The sequence below is a fragment of the Rhinatrema bivittatum genome, chromosome 4 (assembly GCF_901001135.1).
Source record: "Rhinatrema bivittatum chromosome 4, aRhiBiv1.1, whole genome shotgun sequence".
NCBI lineage: Eukaryota > Metazoa > Chordata > Amphibia > Gymnophiona > Rhinatrematidae > Rhinatrema > Rhinatrema bivittatum.
The window spans coordinates 186,090,280-186,106,231 of NC_042618.1; the positions used below are offsets into that span (position 1 = coordinate 186,090,280).

At 47.0% G+C, this 15,952-nt stretch overlaps 1 protein-coding gene across 13 annotated transcripts in view; it reads left to right on the forward strand.

The window, feature by feature from the left end:
* BPTF (bromodomain PHD finger transcription factor) overlaps positions 1-15,952 on the forward strand; it is a 278,159-nt gene that overhangs the window by 153,290 nt on the left and 108,917 nt on the right. The gene's annotated exons all lie outside the window — the stretch shown is intronic.

The window sequence follows — 15,952 nt, forward strand, 5'->3', positions numbered from 1 at the left end:
AACTCCATCTCATTGCAGATTCCTGAGATTTCTGGTAAGCCCCAAGCACTATCAGTACCGAGTGCTACCATTCGGCCTGGCATCTGCACCATGAGTCTTCACCAAGTGCCTCGTAGTAGTAGCAGCCTTCCTCAGGACTCAAGGTGTTCACGTCTACCCCTATCTAGACGATTGGTTGATCAGGGCTCCCACTCAGCAAGCTGCTCTGTCGTCCCTACGTCTTACTTTACACACTCTGATTTCGCTAGGATTTCTAGTCAACTATGCGAAATCCTGCTTAGTCCCATCTCAAACTTTTATCATTCATAGGGGCAGACTTGGACACCTTGCAGGCAAAGGCATTTCTGCCTAGACAGCTCTCTCTCTCATCTCTCTCGCACACCAGTTACAGTCTCAGCACCGCACAACTGCACGCCATTTCCTCATCATGCTAGGACGCCATTTCCTCATCATGGCGTCCTCAGTACAGGTTACCCCAATGGCCCGCTTGGCCATGAGAGTCATGCAGTGGACTCTAAGGTCACAATGGACTCAGTCTGTCCAATCTCTATCGACCACTGTCCACATCATCGACTCACTTCGTCAGTCTCTAGCCTGGTGGCAAAATCAGATCAATCTCTTCCAAGGCCTGCCCTTCCAGGCTCCAGACCTTCAAATAATTCTCACCACCGATGCTTCCAACCTCAGCTGGGGAGCCCATGTCGCCGATTTGCAAACACAAGGAACTTGGTCTCCAGAGGAAGCCAAACACCAAATCAATTTCCTGGAGCTGCGAGCAATCAGATATGCTCTCAGGGTATTTCAGGATCACCTTTCCAACCAGGTCATCCTCATTCAGACGGACAGCCAGGTGGCCATGTGGTACATCAACAAACAGAGAGGGATGGGCTCCTACCTACTGTGTCAGAAGGCTGCACAGATATGGGCGGAGGCCCTCTCCCATTTGATGTACCTCAGGGCCACCTACTTGCCGGGAGTGGACAATGTGTTGGCAGACAAGCTGAGTCGCGCTTTTCAACCGTACGAGTGGTCCCTCAACCCCACTGTAGTGGACTCAATATTCCAATGTTGGGGTTACCCCCACATAGATCTCTTTGCGTCACCTCAGAACCACAAAGTAGAGAACTTTTGCTTTCTCACTCGCAGCCAACACTCTCAACCAAGAGATGCGTTCTCCCTCTCATGGGCAACAGGTCTCTTATATGCATTCCATCCACTTCCACTTCTCTCTAACACTCGTGAAGTTACTTCAGGACAAGGGATGCATGATCCTGATAGCACCTCACTGGCCTCGCCAAGTGTGGTTTCCAATACTTCAGGACCTCTCCATTCGCAGGCACATTCCTTTGGGAAAGGACCCGCTTCTGATCACTCAGAATGACGGGTGCCTACACCACTCCAATCTTCAGGCCTTGTCTCTGACGGCCTGGATGTTGAAAGGTTAATTCTTCAGCCACTTAACCTTTCGGAGCCAGTTTCCCGTGTCCTGATTGCTTCACGGAAGCCTTCCACGAGAAAATCTTATCTTTACAAATGGAACCGGTTTAAATCATGGTGTTCTTCTCAATCCCTTGATCCATTTACCTGTTCCACCACGAAGTTTCTAGACTATCTCTGACACTTGTCAGAATCAGGTCTAAAATCTTCCTCCTCCAGAATGCATGTCAGTGCGGTAGCTGCCTTCCATAGAGGTGTCGGGGATGTTCCTATTTCAGTACAACCCCTCATAACACATTTTCTGAAGGGCTTGCTTCACCTCAAGCCTCCTCTGCGCTCTCCGGCCTCTTCTTGGGACCTCAATCTGGTTTTGGGTCGGCTCATGAAACCACCATTCAAGCCTCTCCAATCCTGTGATCTTCGCTATCTCACATGGAAAGTGATCTTTCTTTTGGCAATAACAACTGCTCGCAGAGTTAGTGAGCTACTGGCCCTAGTTACCTATGGGCCTTACACTAAACTTCTGCAGGACCGGGCAGTACTCGCACTCACCCGAAGTTCTTACCTAAGGTAGTATCGAACTTTCACATGAATCAATCCATTATACTACCTACCTTCTTTCCCAGGCCCCACTCCAATCCAGGAGAACAAGCTCTGCATACCCTTGACTGTAAACGGGCTCTAGCGTTCTATCTAGACCATACAGCTGCCCACAGGAAAAGCACTCAATTGTTTGTCTCTTTCCATTCCATCAAATTGGGGCAGCCTGTGGGTAAGCAGATTCTCTCCTCCTGGTTAGCAGACTGCATATCTTTTTGCTATCAACAAGCAGGCATTCTACTTCAAGACCGTGTTAAAGCACACTTTGTGAGGGCCATGGCAACTTCAGTAGCACACCTATGCTCGGTGCCGCTTCCTGACATTTGCAGGGCTGCTACTTGGAGTTCTCTCCATACCTTTACATCCCATTATTGCTTAGACAAAGCCGGAAGACAAGATTCCATCTTCGACCAATCTGTCTTGCGCAACCTTTTTGCAACTTGACGTACCAACACCCTTCCACCTGCCTGTTAGGGTTCAGGATGCCCTCTACCAAATTTCACCCCAGTCCTAGTGCCTATTGCACATATGGGTACATTTGGTGTATTTCTCTGACATCCTCAGCTCGGTACTCACCCATATGTGAGGACTTCCATCCTGTTTGTCCTGTGAGAAAGCAAATGTTGCTTACCTGTAACAGGTGTTCTCACAGGACAGCAGGATGTTAGTCCTCACAAAACCCACCCGCCACCCCGCAGTGTTGGGTTCGTAACATTTTCTTATTTTATTTTTCGGCACTTACTGTAGCTTTAAACAAGACTGAAGGGGGACCCCTGCTGGCTGCAGATTTAGTGCCATGCTGGGCATGCCCAGTAGGTGCCAGTCAAAGTTCTAGAAACTTTGACAAAAGTGTTCCATGATTGGGCTCCATCCTGTGATGTTACCCATATGTGAGGACTAACATCCTGCTGTCCTGTGAGAACACCTGTTACAGGTAAGCAACATTTGCTTTCCCTGTGCATACCCATATCAGTCCAGATTCCTGGGTTTTGCCTCCCTTCCAGCAGATGGAGACAGAGAAAGTTTCACAGGTGGGATTCTAAACTTTTTACAAAAGTATCATCCTGCAACAGGGACTCATTCAGTTTCCAGAATTGACTGCCCTTATTCCCATCACTAATGTTAAATTCCAGTCACACAGGCATGTGGTCAGACCATGTGATAGCATCTATGATTACTGAATGCACACTATTGATTAGATTTTTATCTACCCGGAATTAATCTATTCGGGAATAGCTGTTGTGCGGCGATGAATAGAATGTGTAAGAGCGCGATGTGGGATTAAGTTGTCTCCAAATTTATTTATTTATTGGTTTTTATGTACCGCCGCTCATCAGAGATATCACGTCTGAAATATTTATTAGATTCCAATCGGCCATGATTATCTTCAGCTGTTTTCTTGCACTATGTGTGGGATGTACAGTCAGCCTAGAATTGTCTAGGTCCTTCTGAGGGGAGAGATTAAAATCACCTCCAATAATGATAGAGCCTTCTGCATGTGTTAATAATAAATCATGAATTCCCTGCAAGAAGGGTCCTTGTTCTTGATTGGGCACATAGAGGGATACCAGGGAACATAAATGGTTTCCCAATCGGATTTTTATTAATTAAAAAATGACCAGCCGGGCTCGCTATTTGGGAAATCAGCTCGAAAACCAGTTGAGCTGAGATTAGAACGCCAGTGTATCTGTTATTCTTCCCACTGGCCGCCAAATAAACGTGGGTATTCTCTAAAAGCCAGCAAGTGCTCATGTCGCGGTGAAGGTGCGTTTCTTGCAGAAATGCTATAGTAGCTCCATGGGTTTATTAGTTCCCGGTGGAGTAGGAAACGCTTCTTATATGTGTTAAGCCCTTTTACATTAATGGAAATCACTGGCACCATAACCATCAAATATTAAGTGGACATGTTCATGGGTGTACAGCCAAAACCTATAATGCTGTTGAGTTACAATTATAATAATTGCAAAGAACATGGAAAGACTAACATATGTATTCCAGTGTAATATAAAGGTAAGGTTATTCAAACCGGAAAATAACTCTGCTTTCCCCCTTAAGCCCTCATTCTGAGATTTGCTATCCTCAGTCTGCGAATAGGTCTCCTGGGGGAGCATGTTGTGCAGCCCAAAGATTCCTTGTTGATCCGTTCCCCCTCTCCAATGCAAAAAAGGAAAAGTAAGATTATAATAAGTGAGGCATTCAAACAGCATACCCCGGGCCAACATGATGCTGAGCTTAGGTGGCTAAGTCTACGTGTAAGCCACCGAAATGCTCATTAATAAAGTCAAGATGTACCCATTAGCATAATCTCGGAATGTAGCCCCAGTCAGTTGTCCGGAGCTGCTTACCACTGGTTTCCAATTTAAAGTTATCCATACTATAAATAAGCAGCTTCATCCCTGTCTGCGCAGTCTTCCTCTGCCTGGGCCTGCTTGGCGCCATCTTGGTGTCGCATTGGCTTGTAGCATCATTGATGTCATGGAGGGAATAGAACAGTTTATTATGATTCCTGCTTGCTTGAAACAGTTGGCCACCTCCACTGGTGTTTTTACTTGGTAGGTAATACCTTTATGTTGAAATACGTTACCGGTGGGCCTTCCCTTTTTGCCCTGGTATCTCCTCATGCCAAAGTGCAGTAGTCCCTTCACGGAGCTCGAAGCGCTTCTTAAGCATGGAGGGTGCTGGGTCGTTATAGATGGAGATATTTAAGTCCTTCCATTGCCAGATTTGTTTGGTCTGGACAATTTTTATAATTTCTCCTTTCAACATGAAATTATGTAGATTGATGACCACATCATGAGGTAGATTATCCCGACGGGGTCTGAGGGCTCTGTGCGTTCTTTCTATGTTAATAAATGTCTCCACATCGACTTCAGCCCCCGAGTCCCCTTTAGTGCTTAGGAGAAAGTAGCATATAGCCGTGGCTGTTGCGGTGCAATCATTATAAGTTTCGATTTCAGGGATTCCTCTAATGCGAATGTTGGACCGCTGTGAGCGGTTCTCGAGATCTTCGACTTTGTCTGCTAATATTTCCAGCTCTGATATCATGTATTTATTCTGAGCGGCTAGAGTCTCCAACATGGCGCCCTCGTTCTCCGCCCAGACGTCTAAGTCATCCACTCGATGTCCCATTGTGGTGATATCTTCCTTCATGTCATTCATGGACATTAGCAGATCCATTTTATGGGCTTTCATATCATTCAGAAGCTCTAAGAACCATTCTCTGATCTCTGACCTTGTCGGGAAATCGGGGTGACCCTAGCTTAGATTCGATCCATAGTTAGTCATTTAGAGGGCCTTCCACTCCTTTCTCTCCGGGGCCTCCTAATCTCTCTGCAGCCTGTTCATCATCTTCTGACGGGAGTTCTCCCATTATTTTGCTAAAAGAGAACTGCTTCAGGTTCGTTCTCTTCCGAGTGGACATTCTTGTCTTACTAACCAGATCTTGGCACAGTTACTGCTCAGAGGTGGCGATAAACAGCTGCTAAAGCCTCAATTTGGAGAGTTAGGAGCAGAGCTTAGAGATTCTGCGGCCATATTGCAGCACAGCGGTAGAGCCCCCCCCCCCCCCCCCCCCCCCCCCGTTGACTCTTTTCTATGAGGAGTGGGTCAAGATCATGTCAGACCAGTGGGTTCTAAGTGTGATAGAAAGAGGCTACACTTTAGAATTTGCTTGGCCTCTAAGAAATCTTTTCATGGTATTTCCCAGCGTTTCACCAAGGAAAAAACTGCTCATTCAAGAGATCATCTAGAGACTGAGGATGCTGGGGGCCCTTGTTCCCGTTCCCCTGAAGGAGCGGGGGACGGGGCGTTTTCATTTATTTTGTGGTGCCAAAGAAGAAAGGAACCTTCTTTCCAATTCTGGACTTCAAAAAGGTGAATGTGGCTCTCAAAGTTCCTCGTTTCTGGATGGAGGCACTTAGGTCTGTCATAGCGGCGGTGCGCAACAGGGAGTTCTTGGCTTCCCTAGATTTGACAGAAGCGTATCTACATATAGGGATCCGCCAGGATCACCAGAAATACCTCAGATTCATGACTGAGTACATTTTCATTTTTGCGCTCTTCTGTTGGTCTAGCCACTGTTCCGAGGATTTTCACCAAAGTGGTGGTAGCAGCAGCCCTCAGAAAGGAGGGGGTACTGATTTATACATATCTGGATGACTGGGTCATCTGAGCGAAGTCGGAGCAACTTTGCAGACAAGCGGTGGATTTGGTCTTGAATCGCTTGAGGACTTTGTTGTGAATCTGGACAAGAGCCACCTTTTTCCTTCGCAGGTTCTGGAGTTCTTAGGCGCACACTTCGATACCCATGTGGGCAAAGTCTTTTTCACGGAGGAGCGGATTGTCCAGTTACAGGCGCAAGTTCGGAACCTGTTGGACACCTCAGTGCCCAGGATCTGGGATTACTTGCGGATTCTTGGTTCCATGGCCTCATGGAGCTCAGTCCCATGGGTGTTTGCTCATATGAGACCTCTATAGAAGGTGTTGCTATCCCGGTGAGATCCAATGTCAGAATAGTTTCATCTTCTGCTGCTTACAGTGTTTGCCAGTTCCGGTCTTTGGTGGCTTGGCCAGGACCATTTGGGGCGCGAGGTGGATCTCTAGGTGCCTCAGTGGATGGTAGTGACTACCGACACCAGTCTTCCCGGTTGGGTGGGTTGCTGGCTGTCAGTTCCAGTCAGTGCAGGGCCAATGGTCCGCGGAGGAAGCGACTTGGTCTATCAAGTCGCCTAGAGACAAGGGAGATGCGGTTGGCTCTGGAGAGGTTTCTTCCCTTTCTGCACAACTGAGCAGTCAAAACCCTGTCAGATAATGCGACGATGGTGGCCAACATCGACTATCAGGGAGGAACAAAGAGTTGACCGGTTGCTCTGGAGGCGAAGATGCTGATGTTCTGGGCGGAGCAACATTTGGCATTGATAATGTGCAGGTGGACTATCTCAGCAGGCAACAATTGGATCCCAGAGAATGGGAGCTATCGGAGGAGGCAGTGTCCCTCATTTCTTGCAGATGAGGTATGCTTCATATGGATCTGATGGCAACTCAGAGGAATGCCAAGGCACCGCGTTTCTTGAGTCACAAGAAAGTGCACGGAGTGGAGGAGGGCGATGCCCTGGTGCTTCCTTGTCCACAAGACGTTCTGATCTACTTGTTTCCTCCATGGCCTCTCTTGGGCAAAGTGATAAGGAGGATAGCGGTCCATCCAGGAAAGGTGATTCTCGTGGCTCCGGAATGGCCACGAAGGCTTTGGTTTGCAGACCTGATCAATCTAGCAGTGGATGGCCCCCTGAGACTAGGCCATCTACCAAATCTTTTTCAGCAGGGCCCAATATTTTTAGATCAAGTGGATCACTTTTGTGTAGCAGCTTGGCTTTTGAAAGGAGGCAATTGAGGAAGAAAGGTTATCCGGAAGATGTTATTTCTAATCTGCTACGAGCTCATAAGACCTCTACTTCCTTGGCATATGTCCCGGTTTGGTGAGTCTTCGAGTCTTGGTGTATGGAGCAGTGAGTTATTCCTCTGTGAGCATCAGCGGCACAAATTCTGACCTTTTTACAGAGTGGCTTAATGAAAGGTTTATCCTTTAGTTCCCTGAGAGTGCAGGTGTCAGCCATGGGCTACCTGTGGGGCAAGATTCATGGAGCAACTCTGGCTGCGCATCCGGATGTGGTGCGTTTTCTTTGCGGGGCGAATCATTTGAACCCTCTGTTTGTAAGGTGTGTCCTTCTTGGAGCCTTAATTTGGTCCTCAGGGATATGTGTGGCGCTGTTTGAGCCTCTTAAGATGACCAGCATAAAAGATCTGACTCTGAAAGTGGTTTTCTTGGTAGAGATTTGTTCAGCCAGAAGGGTGTCTGCTTCAAGCCATGTCATGCAGGGAACCTTTTTTGTGGATTTCGGACTGCGGAGTTTTGCTCAGGACTGTTCCACCCTTTCTGCCGAAGATAGCTTCAGTGTTCCATTTCAGTCAGTCAGTGGAGCTTCTGGCCTTTACACATTTGGAGATTGATACGCCTTATGTTAAGGAACTGAGATGTCTGGATGTCAGAAGGGCTTTGTTATGGTATCTAGAGGTCACTAACAGTTTCCAGTTGTCAGATCACCTTTTTGTGCTATTGAGTGGTGCAGAAAAGGGTCAGAAAACATCAAAGGCCACGATAGTGCGTTGGTTGAAGGAGGCTATCTGTTCTGCTTATATCTGTTGTGGACAGCCTGTCCCGGAGGTGTTAAGGGCTCAGTTGACCCATTCGCAGGCAGCTTACTGGGCAAAGTGCCAACTGGTTTCGCCGCAAGTGATTTGGAGTGTGGCTACTTGGAAGTCTTTACATACCTTTTCCAGACACTATCTATTCGACGTCCAGGCCCTGGATGTCGACAATTTTGGTAGAAATGTTCTTCGAGCAGGACTCTCGCAGTCCCACCCAGGCTAAGAACATAAGAAAGAACATAAGAAAATGCCATACTGGGTCAGACCAAGGGTCCATCAAGCCCAGCATCCTGTTTCCAACAGTGGCCAATCCAGGCCATAAGAACCTGGCAAGTACCCAAAAACTAAGTCTATTCCATGTTACCATTGCTAATGGCAGTGGCTATTCTCTAAGTGAACTTAATAGCAGGTAATGGACTTCTCCTCCAAGAACTTATCCAATCCTTTTTTAAACATAGCTATACTAACTGCACTAACCACATCCTCTGGTAACAAATTCCAGAGTTTAATTGTGCGTTGAGTGAAGAAGAACTTTCTCCGATTAGTTTTAAATGTGCCCCATGCTAACTTCATGGAGTGCCCCCTAGTCTTTCTACTATCCGAAAGAGTAAATAACCGATTCACATCTACCCATTCTAGACCTCTCATGATTTTAAACATCTCTATCGTATCCCCCCTCAGTTGTCTCTTCTCCAAGCTGAAAAGTCCTAACCTCTTTAGTCTTTCCTCATAGGGAAGTTGTTCCATTCCCCGTATCATTTTGGTAGCCCTTCTCTGTACCTTCTCCATCGCAATTATATCTTTTTTAAGATGCGGCGACCAGAATTGTACACAGTATTCAAGGTGCGATCTCACCATGGAGCGATACAGAGGCATTATGACATTTTCATAAGGTTAGGGAAGCTTTGGTACATCTCAGGAGTCTGGACTGATCTGGGTATGTACAGGGAAAGGAAAATTGGCTCTTAACCTGCTAATTTTCATTCTTGTAGTACCATGGATTAATCCAGAGTTCCACCCGGTGGGGAAAAGGAGTTTTGGAGAGTCCGCTCGATCTGTATAATGTAATAACTCAGATTAAATCTGAAGAATGCCACAGGCTTCTCATTAGTCTTTTTAAGACATATTCTAAATTTAGTTATATTTAATTGCTAATTTCCTTGTCCTCTGCTGGTTCAGGGAGATATAGTAGAGTTAATTGGTTACAAGTTTTTAAGTATTCTCTGCTTGGGTACTGTTTAATCTGAAGAGATGCAGGTGGCACACAGGTTTAAGAGGCGCAGTGCCTGCGAAACTCTCTGTCTCCTTCTACTGGAAGGGAGGCAAAACCCAGGAGTCAGGACTGATCTGTGGTACTTATAGGAATGAAAATTAGCAGGTAAAAACCAGTTTTCCTTTTTGGGTTCTGCTGAAGATGGGCACGGATAGTTTTTGTGGTCATTTCTGCTATGAATAGCTAGAAACCTTTTTAAAATATTGTGCTACAGATTATTTTTTTAAATGATTTATTGTAAAAGAAAATTGGTGCTTACCAATTTTCCTTTCCTGTTCATGCCCCTCTATTCTGGGTGGGAACTCGAAAGACCCATGCGCACCACACTCTCCCCAAATGTCGCCTCTTCTGGGGCCTGCACATCTAAGTGGTAATGTTTGGTAAAAGTGTGAAGAGAAGACTATGTTGCCGCATAACTAATCTCCTGCAGAGAAAGCAATTGATATTCCATACATGAGGTTGCCTTCGCCCTAGTGGAATGCGCTCTCAACCCCTTCAGTACTGACCGGCCCTTGCAGATGTAAGCCGACGCTATCGCCTCCTTCACCCATCGCGGAGTAGTGCCCTTGGAAGCCTTACTTCCCTTCCTTCTACCACTGATGGGGACAAACAGATGATCAGATCTTCAAAAGGCATTCGACACCATGAGATATCACAAAAGAATTCGACGCACATCTAATAATTTAAGCTCCCTTGCCATCGGAGTATTGTTTGTCAAATTCGGAATGGCCAGTAGCTGTACAACCTTGTTAAGGTGAAATAAGGACACCACCTTAGGTTAAAAAGGAACTGTACATAAAGAGACCCCCATCCTCCGAAAAACGCAGGAAAGGGTCCCTACACGACACTTGCAGCTCAGATATTAAACTAGCTGAACAGATAGCTACCAAGGAAACAGTCTTCAGGGTTAGATCCTTCAATGATGCCAACGGTCTTCCCTGAATCCTACCCCGAAGGGAGCCCAAGGCTGCTACCTGGACCCGAAGGAAAATATAGGCCAATCTCTTAGCCAAACCGCTCTGCAAAAAGGACAGGATCTGCGGAATGTCCACCTTTTACAGGTTGCACCCTGTTCTGTAAACACCAGGATTCAAACATCCTCCACACCTGGACATAAGCCATTGTAGTGGAAGGTCTCCTTGCCTGAAGCAAATTCACTCTGAATAACCTTTCAAACAGTCGCCGCCTCTCAAGGACCAAGCTGCTAGACAGAACATAAGAAATTGCCATGCTGGGTCAGACCAAGGGTCCATCAAGCCCAGCATCCTGTTTCCAACAGAAGCCAAACCAGGCCACAAGAACCTGGCAATTACCCAAACACTTAAGATCCCATGCTACTGATGCAATTAATAGCAGTTGCTATACCCTAAGTATACTTGATTAATAACAGTTAATGGTCTTTTCCTCCAAGAACTTACCCAAACCTTTTTTTGAACTCAGCTACACTAACTGCACTAACCACATCCTCTGGCAACAAATTCCAGAGCTTTATTGTGCGTTGAGTGAAAAAGAATTTTCTCCAATTAGTCTTGCTAACTTCATGGAATGCCACCTAGTCCTTCTATTATTCAAAAGTGTAAATAACAGATTCACATCTACTCATTCAAGACCTCTCATGATCTTAAAGACCTCTATCATATCCCCCCTCAGCTGTCTCTTCTCCAAACTGAACATCCCTAACCTCTTCAGCCTTACCTCATAGAGGAGCTGTTCCATCCCCTTTATCATTTTGGTTGCCCTTCTCTGTACCTTCTCCATTGCAATTATATCTTTTTTGAGATGCGGCGACCAGAATTGTACACAGTATTCAAGGCGCGGTCTCACCATGGAGCGATACAGAGGCATTGACATTTTCCGTTTTATTAACCATTCCCTTCCTAATAATTCCTAACATTGTTTTGCTTTTTTGACTGCTGCAGCACACTGAGCTGACTATTTTAAAGTATTATCCACTATACCTGGATCTATTTCCTGGGTGGTATGCTCCTAATATGAATCTAACATCGTGTAACTACAGCAAGGGTTATTTTTCCCTTTATGCAACACCTTGCACTTGTCCACATTAAATTTCATCTGCCATTTGGATGCCCGATCTTCCAGTCTTGCAAGGTCCTCCTGTAATGTATCACAATCCGCTTGTGATTTAACTACTCTGAATAATTTTGTATCATCGGCAAATTTGATAACCTCACTCATCTTATTCCTTTCCAGATCATTTATATATATATATTGAAAAGCCCTGGTCCAAGTACAGATCCCTGAGGCACTCCACTGTTTACCCTTTCCATTGAGAAAATTGACCATTTAATCCTACTCTCTGTTTCCTGTCTTTTAACCAGTTTGTAATCCACGAAAGGACATCACCTCCTATCCCCTTGACTTTTTAGTTTTCTTAGAAGCTTCTCATGAGGGGCTTTGTCAAACGCCTTCTGAAAATCCAAATACACTACATCTATGGTTCACCTTTATCCACATGTTTATTAACCCCTTCAAAAAAAATGAAGCAGATTTGTTAGGCAGGACTTCCCTTGGGTAAATCCATGTTGACTGTGTTCCATTAAACCATGTCTTTCTATATGTTCTATGATTTTGATCTTGAGAATAGTTTCCACTATTTTTCCCAGCACTGAACTCAGGCTCACTGGTCTACAGTTACCTGGATCGCCCCGGTGCCTTTTTTAAATATTGGGGTTACATTGGCGACCCTCCAGTCTTCAGGTAGAATGGATGATTTTAATGATAGATTACAAATTTTAACTAATAGATCAGAAATTTCATTTTTTAGTTCCTTCAGTACCCTAGGATGCATACCCATCCGGTCCAGGTGATTTGCTACTTTCTAGTTTGTCAATCTGGCCTACTACATCTTCCCAGTTCACAGTGATTTCGTTCAGTTCGTCTGACTCATCACCCCTGAAATCCACCTCCGGAACTGGCATCTCCCCAACATCCTCATTAGTAAACACGGAAGCAAAGAATTCATTTAGTCTTTCTGCAATGGCCTTATCTTTCCTAAGAGCCCCTTAGGAAGTGATCCTTTAGGAAGAAGTGATCCTCCCAATCTAAAAATATGGGTCCCTGCTGTAGCAACCCTGAGAGATGAGCCAAGAGAACGGGATCACCCACCGTCAGATGCAGAAGGTCTGCAAACAATGAGTGACGCAGCCACCCGAGTCCCAACAGAATTACTCTGCCCAGAAGAAGCTCGATGCATTGCAGCACCTGACCTATGAGAGGCCACAATGGGAACATATACAGCAACCGCTGTGTCTGCCTCGGTTTAACTAGAGGATCAATGCCCTCTGTCCAACCTCTCTTCTGTGTGACTGAAAAAACGATCTGTTTTTACGTTTGGAATTGCCATGAGGTCTACCATTGGACTTCCCCTCCTCGTGTGCAGCAAGGTGAAGGCTTCCGCCAACAACTCCTACTCCCCTGGGTCCAGATGCTGTCTGCTGAGGAAGTCTGCCTGCACATTGTCCACCCCAGTCACATGAGTAGCAGGTATTCTCACCAGATTTTTCTCTACTGACACAGGAATCCAGTGTCAGAGGAGTTTCATCTACCCTTGCTTCTTCAGGGAGAATCCAGTTCCAGTCTCTCGTGGTGGCTCTCCCATTCCAGTTTGGAAAAGGGAGTAGATCTGGAGGCCCCGGATTGGGTAGTAGTGACTACCGACACCAGTCTCAAGAGTTAGAGGGCAGTGTAGGGGCAGTCTGTGCAAGGACTCTGGTCATCAATGGAGATGGCCTGATTGGTCAATTTCTGGAGACAAGGGCGGTACACAGAGCCCTGGAGGCCTTTCTGCCCTTGGTGAACGATCGCATGGTGAGAATCTTCTCGGACAATGCGACAGTGATGGCTTACATCAATTGTCTGGGAGATACGAAGAGTTGGCGGGGGCTCTGGAGGCTTAACAGAATGTCCTTTCAACAGGGAATATGGAGGTAGGCCTCTGTCAGGTCCAATGATGCCAAAAACTCTTTTTGCAAACAGCTGCTATCACAGAGCACGTCTGCATCCAAAGAATGTGGAACCCGTAAGTTTACATTCATCTTTTGTAGATCCAGACTGGGCCGAAAGGAGCCCCCCTTCTTGGGAATCGCGAAATAAGTGGAGTACCTCCACCTGCCCCTATTTGGCCAGAACTATGGCATTAGTAACCTCTGCATTGTCCCTTTACTGCTTCCCATTTGCTTTGAGAGATGCAGTGGGACTCTAGAAAGGTCTCCCTGACAGGGGACGAAAATTCTAATGCATAACTGTCTCTTACCACCTCCAGAACCCATTGATCCGTAAAAATGGCACAACCTGCTCCCTACCAGATCCATGGAGGAAGGGGTGCCTCTGGCATCATTAGGACAACTATTCGCCACCGGTCCTCTAACCGGCACAGTTTCTGGCAGATCTGCGGGTCCCTTGAAAGGACTGCCGCCTGCCAAGACTCCGCCCCAGTCCAGACGCAGAGGAACTCTTGCCAGAACAAAACCACCTTGCATCCCGAACGCGAGACCGGGGAGGAAAAACCTTCTTGCCACTCTTATCTTTCAGTAGCTTATTTCCTTTGGATGCTCCCAAAGTCTTCATCAACTGATCCATATCCTCCCCAAAGAGGAGCTAGCCCTTAAAGGGGAAATTTAAATAACTGCGACTGGAACCACATGTCTGCCGACCAATAGCGCAACCATAAAACCTACTGGTTTCCATCACAGAGACCGTGCTCCTGGCCATAGTATGAACCAAGTCATAGAGCACATCTGCCACAGAAGCCACCCCAGCTTCCAGCCATGTAGGCTGTATGACACTAAACGCCCCAGATGAAGCCTGTTCCTAAGCCTTCTTAACCCAGCACAAACAGGCTCCCTCTGCATCATACTGTCGCAAATTGCTGCCCTCAGGCTTAAGGCAGAGACGTCAAACATCCGTTTCATCTGGATCTCCAATTTGCGGTCCTGAACATCCTTCAGAGCGGCAGCTTCTTAGTCATGGTGGACACGGCTACATCCACCTTTGGGACCCATAGAAGATCCAGAATCTCTTCATTTAATGGATACAGTTCGCTACCTTCACCTACAGCCACAATTGATTCCCCCCCCCGGGACCACAGCCGCGGTACCAAAGCTGTCTAGGTCCTCCAGCCACCTGATGCGTTAGAGGAGGTTCCTTCCTTTCCCGAAGCACAGCCAGTGCAAAGAGAGCGGAAATTGATTCGGGCCTACCAAAGGCCGCAAGCCCTGCACGCTGCCATGCACTGTTTTGGCGCCATTCCCACACGGCCACCAAGCAAAACTCTTCAAAGGAGAAGAGCCGCAGTCGCAGCCCCCCAATGCCTTAGAGGCCCTCCTTTCAGCTGCTGTGCCCAAATAAGTCCCCTCCTTCCCCGCTGCACCACCAGTGCTAAGTGAGTGCACATTGAGCTATGCTGACCGAAGGCTGCAGGCTCTACGCCATTCCCCATACAGCACAGATTGCTGTGGGAAACAAAAATATCAGCCGACCCGCACTGCAGAGTGCAACACAGTCAGAGAACCTCTGCCCCACACGCGGCCGGCAACAAGAGCCGTGCAGTTGCGCCACTCTGAACAGCACACGGGAAATCTCCTCTTGCCCCTGGGATCCCCTGGCGGAGCACAGGAAATATGGGCCAACCATTCGCTTCCCGCAAGTGGCACTGAAAGCCTCTGCTGCCGGAAGCGTCCTGCTACCAGTCCGCCTTGACTGAAGAGACACGCAGGAAAAAAAACTAGGCCACATCCACGACAGCCACACGAAACCCTGCACAGGGAAAACTCCTTCAGACACCCCGGATCCCCCGGAGCAAAGGAACAACCCCAAGGCACTCACTCTCCGTACCTGCGGGCGCCGACCGCTCCCGCAGTCAAAGGCGCCCTGACCGTCAAGTGCCGACAGCAGTTCCTGCTTCGCAAGATCAAACTTTTTTTTTTTAAACAAATTTCAATCCAAAGAGGAACAATAAAAGGGTATTCCCTTCAGGGACTGGGAGCTTGCCGGTGGAGACTTCAGAGGTCGCGAGGGAGCTAGTCCCCTGGCTATCAGGACCTCTGGACAGCAACGGGCTAAACCAGCCAGAGGTTCCCAACCCCCCAGTCGCCCAGCTCCATCTGTGGGATGGTCCACAAAGGAGCCTAACACCTCAGGGAGCCTCCAAATCCAAAATCTCTAGTCTCTTAACTTTTTTTTCCCTTTTAGTCAAACTGCAGGTTTGCACGTCTACCATCTGCTGGAGACAAATACTGAGGGACTGCAGGTGGCACACTGATATGTAGCAGTGTCTCAAAGTGATGCATAAACCCACTTGTCTGTACTGATCTGGAGTGCGAACAGGAACACGTTTTGTGCAGTTATTGTTATAACTTCATCTTTTTTCTATTGTGCTGTAATGTAGGCTATTGGTATTATAGACCTTTACTGTAGTGG